At 46.0% G+C, this 14,327-nt stretch overlaps 1 protein-coding gene and 1 pseudogene across 3 annotated transcripts in view; one reads left to right on the top strand and one right to left on the bottom strand.

Annotated features, from left to right (window-relative positions):
- The window catches only part of Mob3b (MOB kinase activator 3B), a 168,218-nt gene that overhangs the window by 40,630 nt on the left and 113,261 nt on the right, over positions 1–14,327 (bottom strand). The window lies entirely within an intron of this gene.
- On the top strand, positions 9,990–10,086 carry LOC130888301 (U6 spliceosomal RNA; annotated as a pseudogene).

Here is a 14,327-nt window from a genome sequence, read left to right as displayed (position 1 = left end):
AGGACAACTAGGGCTACATAGAAAAACCCTGTCTCAAAAAACAAAACAAAACAAAAAAACAAAAAACCAAAACAAAAAAAAATTAAACAAACAAAAAAAAAACAAACAACGAAAGAAAGAAATCCTCATGTGATGTCATAGCAGACCGCTCTGTGAACTAGGATCTCATCAGGTGTGCACGTGCGGTGCCAGGTTGCACTTCCCAGCCTCTAGAACTGTGAAAATGAAGACATGTTTCTTAGCCCCATTTTCAGGTATCTTTGCTTACTGCAGCCTGAGTGGTGAATGAGTAAAACAAGTGAACGAGAGGGCACGTAAGCGGGAGTGATATACAGGTAATGAACGCTTACTTCTGCAACCCCCAGCTTCGGCCCTCACCACAGCCTGAGAATTACCACTAATGAAAAAGCCCCTGGAAACTGCCACAGACATACATTGACCTTGTCACGTCCGAGGCAGTTGGCTGCAGTGAAAACTAATCCACAGTTCTCGCTCAGTAGTTTGGAGAAGCGTTTTCTCTCACTCAGCCTCTCCCTGTTAGTGAGGAGAGGCATTTCCTTCCACAAACCATGCTTCAGTTATATTCAAGTGCTTGTTTGTATCTGGACAGAAAAACCTCAACATGCGGAATTCCAGGGCTTCTAACGTTTGCAATAATACAGGATTGATTGACAAATAACCCGGGGACACATAGTGGCAGAGGGGAAGATGGGGGGGGTAACTAATTTTTGTAATTTATTTTGCAGTGTTAAGGACTAGACCCAGGGTCTTGGATGTGCTGAGAGAGTTTTATAAAACTGAAATATAATTTGACCTTCTAGGAAAGGGAGGAGGGTCCAGAAAGAACAGTGTGTAGGGCTTTCCAGACCCAAAAAACAAGAAGTTAGTCTGAAGTTGGAACATAACTATTGGGAATCTCTCTAGATGGAACTTAAGAAGGTTCAAGTTAGATGCATGGTACGCTGCACACACAGGCTGAGGGAGGCTGTGACTGTCCGGTGCACAGACTACAGTGCACACACAGGCTGATGGAAGTTCTTTCCCCCTAAGCAAGCAATGGTGCCATTTGTCTACACATGAGATCAATCAAGGTAAACAGGCAGGAACCAGAGGAAACCAAAGCTGCCCTCTCAGATCTGACTGGGCAATGACAACTGGCCCTCGTTCACGGGCTAAACTGTGTAATTTAACCAAGGGATTTTCTTGGATGTGTTTTGATCCAAGAGTTACATATTAAAAAATTCAAAGATTATAAAGGAACACTAGGAAAATGGGAGGCTGTAATAAGTGGAAGTGGTGTGGACTTTGATACCCAAAGGGAGAAGATCAGGAAATCTAGATTTTCCTGATGCCTTCTTATCATTAAGTGTTGGTTAATATTAAAAAAAAACTTTAAAATATTCCCAGTATTTTATTTATCATCATTTACTTTTATATATTTGATTCAGCCTGGTTAAGTATAAGCTTTTGACCCAATTTAAAAAAAAAATTAACACAGGGCTACACCAGTAATAATAGCATGCAGGACAGAGGCAGAAGATTACACCATGCTGGGTTCCACAGAAAAACCCTGCCAAAACAAACAAACAAAAACACCAACTCTTCTTGATTAATAAGGAACATGAGCTGCTTCTACAAGTGTTGTAGAATATTTAAGGCTGTAAAGATGTGTTACCTTTGTTATGCAGCATTTGTTTAAGGATGCGGAGATGTGTTGCTTTACCTGCCTAAGGCACCTGATTGGTCTAGCAAAAAGAAGAATGGCCAATAACTAGGCAGGGGACAGGTGGGGCTGATGGGCAAAGAGAAAGAGAGAGAGAGAGAGAAGAGAGAACAAGGGGGAAGAGAGGGAGACAGCTGGGGTTAATCAGGCAGCTGCCAGTCAGACAGACATGGAACAGGACAGACAGAACGAAAGGTAAATAACCCCAAGGCACAATGCAGATGAAGAGAAACAGATTAATTTAAGGTATAAGAGGTAGTGGGACAAGCACAAGACAAGGCCGGGCGTTCGTAACTAAGAACGAATCTCCGTGTCATGATTTGGGGCTAGCAGTCCAAGCGAAAGTCTTCTACATACACGTCTGTTGCCAATATATTTTCTAATACAAGGAACAGGGGACTCCACGAAGAAACAGAATGGCATAGGAACTGTAAAAGATGTCCTGGCACACTTTAAAGCACCAGAAAGAAGGGTGGTCCTCAGTAAGAACAGTGATGGATGGAGAGACCGTCAGGGACTGAGGGCACCTGCCAACTTGAGTTTGATTTCTTAGAACTCATGATGGTAAGAGAGAACCAACTCCTGGTGGTCTTCCTGTGACCTACACACACACACACACACTAATAATAATAATAATAATAATAATAATAATAATAATAATAATTCAGTTAGGGTATGTAAAAGAGACACAGGAGCCAAGGTATACTCTGACCAGCAAAATCAATATAGAAGCACTGGATTATAACCCAAGGTATAAAATAAACATCTCTAAGGCCATACTGATGTAATACACAGCTGAATAATAAATCAGGAGTTTGCAAAGTATCTGTGTTGCAAGAGTGGAAACAATCTATGCAGATGCTATCTGGAGGCAGAGGAGCCTGAGTGTGCTCCTGCAGAGTGTGGTCTGGATGGCGGACGACTTCACACATAGTCTGGTGGGCTATGAACTCAGTTAACGTCTCACTTTCTGATTCTTCAGCTGACAGACTAGAGCTGTGACGGGGATCAGTGTGTCTCAAACCACTTCCTACAGCACGAAGCGGCTGCTGATCTGGTAGGAGGCACAAGGGGTCCTCTCTTCATCCTTCCCTCTACCAACAGCCAATGTTGAAGTTGAGAAAGTTAAATTTGCAACCTCCTGGCCAAGGTAACGTCTAAGATACAAACAGAACTATCATTTTATGGCCCTGAAACTTAAGTAGATGGCTGTGGCCTCTCAGCACTGCTACCCAGCCCACGGTCACCCAGGGACAGCTAAACATTCCCCTAGTGGTAGAATCTTCCTGGGGCTAGAGTCCTCGGGCTAAGCTCTTGCTCTGCCAACAGACTGAGAAGCTGCTTCTATTTCCTGTTCGCTCTGAAATCCGACAAGAACTCCCAGAGAACCTGAAATTCTACTCCCCGCCTTTCTGAGACATGGATGCAGAGGTCTGGGTGGAACCTGTCACATCAATGTCTGGTTTCTAATAATATTAAATAACATTGCTTGTCAAGTATTGGCCCTGACCGTCCAGGACACTGAAAGATGATATTCAACTGTGAGGGCAGGTTTGAGGAGTGTTCCACAGCCTGAAGTCAGAAGCACTGGGTTCTCGGACCTGAGGGAGATGGTTCGGTTAGTAAAGGCTTGCTATGCAAGCACAAAGACTTGAGGTCCATCCCCAGGAAGCACGTAAAAAACAAACGGGAACAGAGAAACAGCTGTATGTGTCTGTCACACCAGGGCTAAGGAGTTGGAGACAGGCCAGAAAGACGAGCCAGATTTGCGAGCTCCAGGTTGTCAAAGACCCTTTCTCAAACACAAAACAAACAAACAAACAAACAACACGGAATGTGACTGAGGAAGATACCAGACTAGACCTTTGTCCCCAACACATGTATACTCTGCAACCCAGCTCACATTTGTGCATACACACACAGATGCACATGAACACATGTATATGTACATGCACACACACATATGCACGAGCAAGCTTATAATTCTGTTTTGCTCATTCCACCTTGAGAACCTTGAGCACATCCTCTCGGCTTTCTGAGTCCAGCTGTTCAGATGGGTGCAGAAGTGACATGGTGCGTGTGGACAGTGCAGCAGAGACCCTGGCTCTGTGGGTGTTACCTTGTTATTGTTGCTGCTGTTGGGGACTAGGTCAGTTCCTGTATTGTCCCTGGATGGCTTTACAATATGATGAGTAAGAAAAGAAGTAGGGGGAAAAAAAAAAAGAAAACCGGAGGAAAAAAAGTCAAGGCACGCAGTCACTCACAGCTGTGAAATGTGTGCTCCCTTGCTTCAGACTCCAGGCCAATTCTCTGTCTACACTTCCCTAACTAAAGCCCCAGGCACAACATAATACAGGGTGTGCTCCAGTCGGTGATTCCCAGGGCCCTGATTCACTGTTTCTCCCAGAAGCTAAAAAGGATATAGGGCTTTCAGGAAATCTGAGCCAAGGTCCCCCTCACCTCCCCTCCACTCCCATAGCTTTCGGCAGACAAGGAACACCTAACAAATCAATGCACATCACGAGTTTTTCTGTGCTGACTCAGACCGACAGCTCCTTGGCTCCTACCTGAGCAAAGAAAAGTCAAGACAGATTTCCCTGGACCTTGCGTTCCCGAGTCATGATTAAACCTGAAAAAATCGTGAGTCAGTAGTGAGAGGCAGCTCTCCAGCATGCCAGATGGAGCGCTCAGGCCTGGGGCTGGGCACCCCGAGCGACAGTGACAGTCACACAGAAGGTAAGCCCGGATGGATCCGTGCCTTTGAAACTACATCCTGCAAGTTTTACAATAGTGTTTCAGGGGTCTTCCAGAGATGCTGAAAATTTGGGGTCCTCTACCTGCCCACCTGCCCCCTCAAGCTATCTCTCCCTGACTTAGGTAGCCCTGGTCTATCTGTTCTCTGTTACCTTATGTGGAGGGCTGCCAGGACTCTTAATTTATTGATGTCTGTAAAGCCCTTGAGAATTTTTGAAGGCATTTTCTGCAGGACGGGCCCAGAAATTAAGCATGCAACGGCAGATGCCAATATTGATTGCCCTAATGGGCTCTGGCACAGGAAACACACTTAGAGTTAATTGCCGTCTGAACCCTTCTGAGCGAGCACAAGAGCTGGCCAGGCCTGGCACTTCCTCAAGCACCTACTTGCAGCTGCTGGGATAAAAGCCTAGCACCCTAGGGGGTGGATGCTGCCCATCAAACATCTTAGAGAAGGGTGCCTTGTGGCCTACACACAGCAAAGGAAGAAGGTTTTCAGGCATGTCTGGGGAGGTTTGCACACCATGAGCTGTGGACCCCCGGGTGTCTTCACAAAGTAGCAAGAAGCACACAGGCTGTCCACCTGCTGCCCTTCTTCAAGCGTGCACACGTTCACAGCATGGCGGTACCCAAGGGTGGAGTGCTTGCCTATGCCACCTCTCTTGTGACACCGCAGGCGCCCTCTGAATTTATTTATCTACAACCGCAAAGCAGCCACGCTCATTGCTCTTTGTGAGCGAAGTTCAGAAAGGAATGCATCTGGACAAAAGGAGAGGCATGCACTCAGTCATTTTTAAAGTCGCTGTGCTGTGTTGGCTACCTGACAAAGGAAGGCATTTCTGGTCATTTTCAGAAGTGAAGTCGTGATGAGTACCTGATTCATGGCTTCCTCCCCCCCCCCCCCCCCCCCCCCATTTTTCAAGACAGGATTTCTCTCTGCAGACCTGGCTGTCCTGGAATTCACTCTGTAGACCAGACTGCCTTGAATTCACAGAGATCCGCCTGCTTCTGCCTCCCGAGTGTTGGGATTAAAGGTGTGTACCACCACGGCCCAGCAATCTTGCCATTCTTACAGACACATCGGAGAAGACTAATTCCACAGGGCAGAAGAAATTTCTGGTAGCAACAGTTACCCATTTGGGCACCAGGTCTGGAAGTGACGCTTGTCAAACTGGAGCCAAAGCAGGCAGAAGGAGCTGCTTCACCCACAGTGCTGCCTTCTCAAGAGTAGCGTGAAGAATTGCTTCCTTTCAGTTGCTAGAATGTATAAATACCAGAAATGTCTATCCTTAGAGAGAATCACCACATGGAAGCTCTTTTCAAAGGAATTTAAAAATCTACGTGCATAGCACACAAGGGTCACAGGCAGCCCTGAGTTGGCTGTCATCACATTCATGATGGCCCTGAAGTCTCAGTCAGCCTGGGGTCCACCGATATTTTATTAGCTACAGGAATTACATTTTGAAGAAAGACATCAGCTTATCTTTTCCGGGGAGTAAGGCAGCAGACAAAGTATCAGCTCACAACTGGTACATCTCTCATCCGAGCGCACACTGTAGCCTCGCTCTTGGGGATACTGGGGTGCGGGGAGCGGAAGGCTCCTCCCTGCCCAGCCTTGTCCAGTCAACACACCTGCAGTTTCACAGCTGCTCGTGGCTGCCACTCCAAGACAGATGCTTGGGTTGGCTTCCCCACAATCTGGAAATAGCAGCAAAATGAGCCACAGTGCTTCTGGGTACCAAAAATACAATTACAAGCCTGGGAAAATGAATCATTGTCATTTAATGGAAATCTCTAGACTAAATGGGCTTGCTAACAAAAACTGAACTTGGATGCCGCCATAGGACGGAGCGAAAGGAAAGGGATGCATGAGAAGATGAACAACCCGTCATTTAAAGTATTTATTGCCAATGTATACCATGATTAGCAAAATTCTACAGGAATTCCTTTCTTCTTCTTTTCCTCTTCTTCTGCCTTCCTGTCCCCCCCCCCATCCCTCCTCTCCGCTATCTGGTTTTTACATAGTTAAGGTGCTTTCAAATTCACTATGTAGTTGAAGCTGACCCAGAACTCCTGATCCTCCTACGCTCATCTCCCAAGTGCTAGGATTATACATCTGTGCCACTAACCCCAGCTTTTTATGTGAAATTTCCACCGAAAGAATTTTTTATTGAAAGAATATTATAAATTCTTAAATATATTAAAGGATGAAAAATGACGAACCTTAACAGGCAAAATGTTTTACACACACTGCTGTAGCCCCCATCCCACAGTGTCTCTCGCCAGATGTCTACGTTCCCTTTGGAAACAGCAGAGGGAAGAGCCTGGACCAGAAACAGCTCTGCCACGTAACGACCTGTGTGATCTTGGGTAGCTCACTGTACCTCAGCAGCTTCATCTTTAAAATGTGATGACAACAGTTCCAAAGTCTTAGTGAGGACTGAATGAATATTTTTGAGACACTCACATAGTCTCATGTGCATTGGGGGGGCATGTTTAGAACCAGCCATAGCTCCCCAGGGCCTATAGCATCTCCTTCCCTGATTGTATGCAGACTTCACAGACATCCCTTGGGAAGCAAAGCATCTGCCCTGAGCAGCACAGACCCCAGAAGCCCCTTCAGCATGTTACTGCTTTTGAAGTAACCCTTGCCCCAAGATTTTCTTCCTCATTTAATGTACTGTCTTCCAGCCTCTCAGAGTGGACTTTGCAGGTGAATTTAATGCCATTTAAAATGTTAATCCAGGCCAGCAATTAACAAAACCCTATAATGTCCTGGTGATGGCATCTCTGGATTTAAATGTTCCTATGAGTGTTGCCTATGAGGGATTTGAGGACATCCTGGAGGAGGAAGAGACTAACAGGAGAATCTGACGAATGTCGTGCTAGCAATAGTTGAAGCGGCTCATGGGTGAGTGTGTGTGTGTGTGTGTGTGTGTGTGTGTGTGTGTGTGAATATGACATGCGCTCATGGTGGACCTGGGCAAAAGGAGACATACAGATAAATGCCATTCCACGAAGGGTCCCCAGTATGGCCCTCCAAGGAATCTGATGAAATAATTTTCTAGTTTATGTTTTAAGTGTTTTGTTTTCAAGCACTGTTTTATATTGTCACGTACTAGCCATTACAGCGACCCTATGAACACGATCTCTTCTTTCCATAAAAGGAAACCAAGTTTTGGGCAGTCATTTGCTGCACAAGACCCCAGCCTGTCAGTGCACAGGCGGAAATGGAAAAAAAGTCTCTGGGAATCCATAGTCCACACTGTATACGTCTATGCTAAGAGACTCTGCACACAGAACAACATAAAACACAGAAGAAAGACCTTAAGCAGTCAGAGTGGGTTGTGTTTGCCACTCTCCTTCTGCTCGAAATGCAGTTGGCCAGTCCAGGTTCATATCTGACTGCTAGAAGGGAAGAAAATAAAGGCTCTGTGAAATACTTGGTTCACTGATTCCTCCAGAAATGGTGCCTTTGCTGGGCAGGGGCAAGGGACTTTCTATACTGGAGCTTCTCTCAGAATGAGCTGGTCACTGTGTCCCCTGAAGGGATGCCCTCCTTCTTCAGCCGGTCTGCTGGACCAGACAGAGAGCAGTAGCCAAGAGTCCTGTCGTCAGGCCTCCTTCCTGGTAAGTCTGGCGAGTGGTTCTCCTGGAGGCGGTTTTGTTAGAGCTCACTTTATTAGTTACCACCAAGAGCTAATAAAACATGTCAGGAAGTCTCTGTGAGCTACAAAAACATTTCCAAAGGTCACTGCCAACACTCCGGACTTCAATGACTTTTTAAAGGGAAAGAAAACAAAAGCAGAGAGCTAGGATTTCAAAACACAGAGTAGGGACCACAAATGGGCTATAGGGGCTGACAGATCCACTCCACAGCAGCCCTCGAATGAGTCAAGTACAGGAGTCAGGAAGAAAAGATCCAAAAATCTCAGCGTGCCAGCAAGGACAGTGGGAAGGGAAAGCAGGACACACCAGTTTGATCACAAAAAAAGATACAGTCTCATCCGTTAGTATCCCTAGCGGGCTGTCTTCCAGACCTCTGCAGATCCCAAAGGCTGATGCTGTTCAAGTAACTTATGAAACAGCATCCCATCTTCACATATCCCATGAACATCCTCCTGTGTACTTCAAGTCACCCATATATTATATATAATGCAAAAGTTATGTAAATAGCTGTATTGTTTAAGGGGATATTTGTGTTTAAACAAGAGTACTTATTATTGTTCTGACCACATTCTCCTCCATGATTGGATGGATCTACTGATGCAGAAAGCTAATGTGTTTGTCTTGCTTACTTATATTTGGTTGGAAGGCATCTAATCAGTACCAGTTACATCTACTTACACTTCCATTGCCTACAATAGACTCTTTTTTTTTTAAAAGATTTATTTATTATGTATATAGTATTCTGCCTACATATATCCTATAGACCAGTGAGGGCACCAGATCTCATTACAGATGGTTGTGAGCCACCATGTGGTTGCTGGGAATTGAACTCAGGACCTCTGGAAGAGCAGTCAGTGCTCTTAACCTCTGAGCCACCTCTCCAGCCCCCTACAATAGACTCTTTTATGAGCGAACTATGTGGCACATAAGTGATTAATCTCAGATTCACCACAGTGTATCAGGCATTTTTCTTAATGTATGCTCTTTTATATTATAAAGGTAAATAAAGTTTAAAGCTTTTCATTTTATTTATGCATGTGGATGTTTTATCTGCGTGCCCATCTGTGTCTCTGCATGTGAGCACAGTGCCCGAGGACACCAGAAGAGGATGTTGGATCCACGGGGACAGTGGAAATTCACCCTATTTGTGTTGGGAGTTGAAGCTGGGTCCTCTGGAACAGGAGCCAGTGCTCTTCTCTGCTGATGACTGCAGCCCCACAATTTAATTTTTAAAAGTAGAAAAGCATAGAATGGAGAAAAAAAATCTTCCTAAAGTGTCCAGGATGTAGCATGTAATTTTAAAGACGGCGTATGGTTCGATGCCCATTGTTTATTTTTTGTGTCAGAAGCCATACAGGTGACTATGACCTGCACAGGGTGGGAGATACTGATAATCACTGAGCTTTCCATTGACCGTTGTCCAGAGAGCCCACAACAGAAGGTACAATATCATTTTTTTAATTCTGTATTATGATAAAATTGAGACTTGAAATTCATGCTTTGTTTTGGGGGTGATGGGAGGTCATCTGAGGATCCCAAAGTCTTACAGAAGCGTCAGGACCTCTGAATCGGGAGGTGACGGCCAAGGGATGCAAAGCTTCAGTTAGATAGGAGAACTCAGTTCCACAGGTCTGCTGCACCGCATGGTGGTCAGTAGTAATGGAGAACACACCTGAAATTCCTAACAGTTTCAGTAGTTTTCTCGCTTCGAAAATAGTAAGCATGAGGGTGACGGATGTGATAATTAGCTAGATGTAAGCATTTCACATATATGATGGTATATAATCAAATATATATAATTTTACTTGTTGATCAAATAATTAACTTAAAAAAGAGGTCCTGGTACTCGCTCCAGCAGCAATATACTAAAATTGGAATGATACAGAGAAGATTAGCATGGTCCCTGCACAAGGATGACACGCAAAGTCATCCATATTTTCAAAGATGAACATGGTATGTACTCACTCATACGTGGATACTAGCTGTAAAGCAAAGGATAAGGAGCCTATAGTCCCTGACCCTATAAATAAACAGCAAGGTAAACCCTAAGAAAAACATAGACAGCTCCACCTGGAAAGGGGAAATACAAAAGATCTGACAAAACCGGGAGCATGGGGGTAGGGTAGAAGAGAGGGCAGAGGGGGAGGAGGAGGGGAGAAGGAGAGGGTTGAGGAGAACTTGAGGGAACAGGATAGTTGAGTTGGAGGAAGGGCAGAGATGAGAGTAAGGAAAGAGATATCTTGATTGAGGGAGCCATTACAGGGCTAGCAAGAAACCTGGCTCTAGAGAAATTCCCAGGAATCCACAAGGATGACCCCAGCTAAGACCCTAAGCAGTAGAGGAGAGGGTGTCCAAACAGGCCTTGCCCTGTAGTCAGATTGATGAATATTGTAAAGGTCACTATAGAACCTTCATCCAGCAATTGATGGAAACAGAGACCTGCAGCGGAGCACTGGGCTGAGCTCCCAAAGTCCAGTTGAAGAGTGGGAGGAGTGAGAATATGAGCAAAGAGGTCAAGACCATGATGGGTTCACCCACTGAAACAGTTTTCCTGAGCAGTGTAAGCAGTTGGCAGCCCACCAACTCCAGCCGGACAGGGAAGGAACCAGCATAGGACCAAACCAAACTCTCTGAATGTGGGTGACAGTTGTATGGCTGGGGCAGACTGTGGGGCCACTGGCAGTGGCACCAGGATTTATCCCTGCTGCTTATACTGGCTTTTTTGAAACCCACTCTCTTTGGAAGGATACCTTGCTCAGCCTAGATATAGTGGGGAGGGTCTTGGACCTTCCCTAAAGCAATGTGCCTTACCCTCTCTGAGGAATGGATGGGGGCATAAGGGGAGGGAAGGGGAGAGAGTGGGAACTGGGATTGGTATGTAAAATGAAAAAGATTGTTTTTAAAAAAAGGAAAGAAAAGAAAAAAAAAAAAAAGGAGAGAGAAGAGGTCACTGTCCTAGACAGAGTGAGGTGGTTCTATTGGGTCCTGAGGCACACTGCACATGGCCATCTTCTGAAATTTATTTCAGACCTCAGCAGGGAATGAAAGTGACTCAGCAAATGCTGGGATTTAGTCAGTGACTGGAGACGCCATAGGGCAGAGCTGCTCCTTCCATTCCGCACCGCTCTCTTCTCTTTCTTCTCCCTGTCAGTGATTAAGATAGCAGAGGAATCCAAGAGCTTGGGCTGAAGCGGGGGTGAGCTCAGTGGTGTAGCCTGCGCTCAGCACGCTGCCCATGTCCAACCCTGGGTTTGATCCCCAGTAACAAAATCCGCTAGTCAGCTCCACCAGCTTCCTCCCTCTAGGTCCCCTCTGGCTGCATCTTCACACTGAGGATAGCACAGGGCCTGTCAGGGTCACTTGGAGGACGAAATGAGTGGGCACATGGAGAAGGCAGGTGTTTGCTGCATACTTGCAACATACTTGAGACCTTATCAACTCAGCTTGCTTTTCAGGCTCAATGAACGGTTTGCAAGGGCCCTTTAGGTGAGCTTTTTCATCACCGATTGTCTCCATGTGGGGCTGGTGTGAGAGGCTGTCCCGCACTGCGGGGTGTTTTATCATCTCTGTCTGGGCACGCTCCCAAAGGTGACAGAAAAAGTGTCCTTAGACAAGCTGCTCATTGCAAAGCCACTCTCGGCTGAGACTCTGGCTTTAGACCACTCTCTGATTGCTCATTAACGGCTCCACTTTTTCTGACAGGTCGTCCAGAGATAAATGTTATGGTACATTGCAGCCTGTGCGCTAGCTGAGTGGAAATTGCACCCCCCCACACACACACCCAGGAGGTGCCCTGCTGCCATCCTTGCTTCCTTGCTGAGAAACAGAAGCCAGTGTCACCCAGTGAGACAGAGACAGATGTGTCTCAAATGTCCCCCCATTTACCACCTGGAAAGTGGCGCACCACCCTCATCTGCGCCTTCTTCCTTGGCAGATAGATGATTTGACTCAGAGGGTTTCCCTGCCCAGAAAAAAAGAAGCCACCGGGAGCATGGTTCTGAGCCTCAGACATCTTCACAAAAACAAGACAGTAATTCCGACCTTATGGTTATTGTTCATAACTGGAGGATATGGCGAACATAAATATTCAGTGCAGAGTCTGGTATAGTACAGGTGTGCGGTCCTTCATCCTCCAGTCATAAGGAATCCCAGGGGGAGGGGCGTGACCTAATTAGAAAGCAAAGATGAGGATGCAAAGAGCTGAAGGGCGAGCCTGGCAGTACATAGAGAAGGTAGATCGCCACTGAGTTTGAGGCTAGCCTGCCCTATCTATCAAGTTCCAGGCTAGCCATGGCTACAAAGTGAGGATCTTGTCTTTAAAAACAAAACAAAACAAACAAAAAACTGAAGGGAGGCGAGGAGGAGGAGGAGGAGGAAGCTGCTTATACACCCCCCCCCCCCTTACAATTGAAGAATAGCTGGTCGGAGGAAGACGAGAGCATCTTGGAGGATCTTGATACTGACTGTGTAACATCCCAAATAAAGAACAAACAACCATCAATCACTGCGGTGTGTTTTTGAGGTGGTGTGTGGGTGATCTGAACTAAGATATCTGAGAGATCACTGGCGAGCTATTCAAAGCGTGCCTAAAATGTCTTCCACTTTCACCCCAGCCTCTATCCTTAGCTTTTCGCAAACGGAACGGTATGATTCTGCGGAGAGTCAACTGGTTTGCTTTTGCAAAATGGCAATCTCCTAGAGTTCCATCTAAATTTAGGGGAGGAAACGGACTCTTTAAAATATTTAAAATTCCTCAGTCGAGGTCAAATGATTTAGCCTTAGCTGTGGGAGAAAAACTGTAAGGCAAGCTGCGCCTGAAAGCCCACAGGAGATGGGTTATTATAATTGGCGAGAATTCCATTCTCCCTCGTCTTTCCTTCATACACCCAAGATGCAAATTTATAGAGCTCCCAAAAGACCCCACAGCCAAAGAGGCAGGTGCTTTATCTCAATTCCCAGCAGGACTCTGAATTAATCACGGGAGGAAGGTCCACCTCATCTGCTAATAAGCTACTGAATGAGACAGCATGGATATGTCACGCTGGGCAAGACAAGGGGGCGGGCTGTGCAGCACTAAGTGACAAGTGGGAATGCAGGCCAGGTCATTAGGATTGGGTGCCAGTGGGTACCTCCAGCTCATCCCTACCTGGCTTTCATGTTAGGGAAAAGCAAGAACTGGGGAGACAAGTTAGCCTCCCAGGAACTCAGCTGGGAGGCAAGTCACTGAAAAACTGCTCCAGAGTATTTTATTTGACAACTGTCTCTTCACTGATGGGCCCTGGAGAACCTTCTGGAAATCCAAAGCTTGGAAACTACCTTGTATGTTTTTTTTTAAAACCCATCCATCAGTCAGAAGGACAGGACAAACACTCCCAAATTTGTAGATTCAACCTTATCTCTTCCCCAAGTCTCAAGCTTCCCTTATTGACTGCCAACAGATCTGTCTCCATAGCATAAGCATATCCAGTTTATCATGTCCCGAAATGAAATCACATCTCTTGACTTAGTCACTCCCAGGTGTCAGGGTGACTCGTGCGTGGACTTGCTTTCCTAAGGACAGGTGTGAGACTGCTCGTGTCTTCAGGCTGTTTGCAGCATGAGCCTAACCTGAAGACGACTGTTACTGTGGATGGGAGGCATGGCCAGACGTCTGGGTGCAGGGACAGTCCTTCTAATGCTGCAGGAGGTGCGTCTCTATTCTACATAGGCACTTACTTCTCTCATCCGCTTTCTTTTGCTTATGGTTGCGATTTTGCCTTACCTGCTTAGGAACTTGTGTTTTAACTTATATGTGACAAGCAACTAATCTACTCACGCTGGATAAGTCCCGTGGCCTACTGTGAACAAGGCATGATACCTTAGAACAACGGTTCACAATGCATGAGTTGCAACTCCTTGGGGGTCACATATCAGATCTCCTGTGTATTAGATATTTACATTACACTCCATAACAGTAGCAAAATTACAGATATGAAGTTGCGATGCAATAATTTGACTCCTGGGGGTCACCACAGCCTGAGGAACAGTATTAAAGGGTTGCAGCTTTGGGAAGGTTGATCACTGCCAATGACAAGACAGAGCTGGGGCCAAGCAGCTGAAGGGTGGGGACTGAATGCTCTTCTCTTCCCATGGGCCATGTGACCTCACTTCTTCTGAGCCCCATTCCAGTCCCTGGAGGTCC

Source organism: Chionomys nivalis, chromosome 16, assembly GCF_950005125.1.
Source record: "Chionomys nivalis chromosome 16, mChiNiv1.1, whole genome shotgun sequence".
Lineage (NCBI taxonomy): Eukaryota > Metazoa > Chordata > Mammalia > Rodentia > Cricetidae > Chionomys > Chionomys nivalis.
This window is presented reverse-complemented; position numbering and strand designations above follow the sequence as displayed.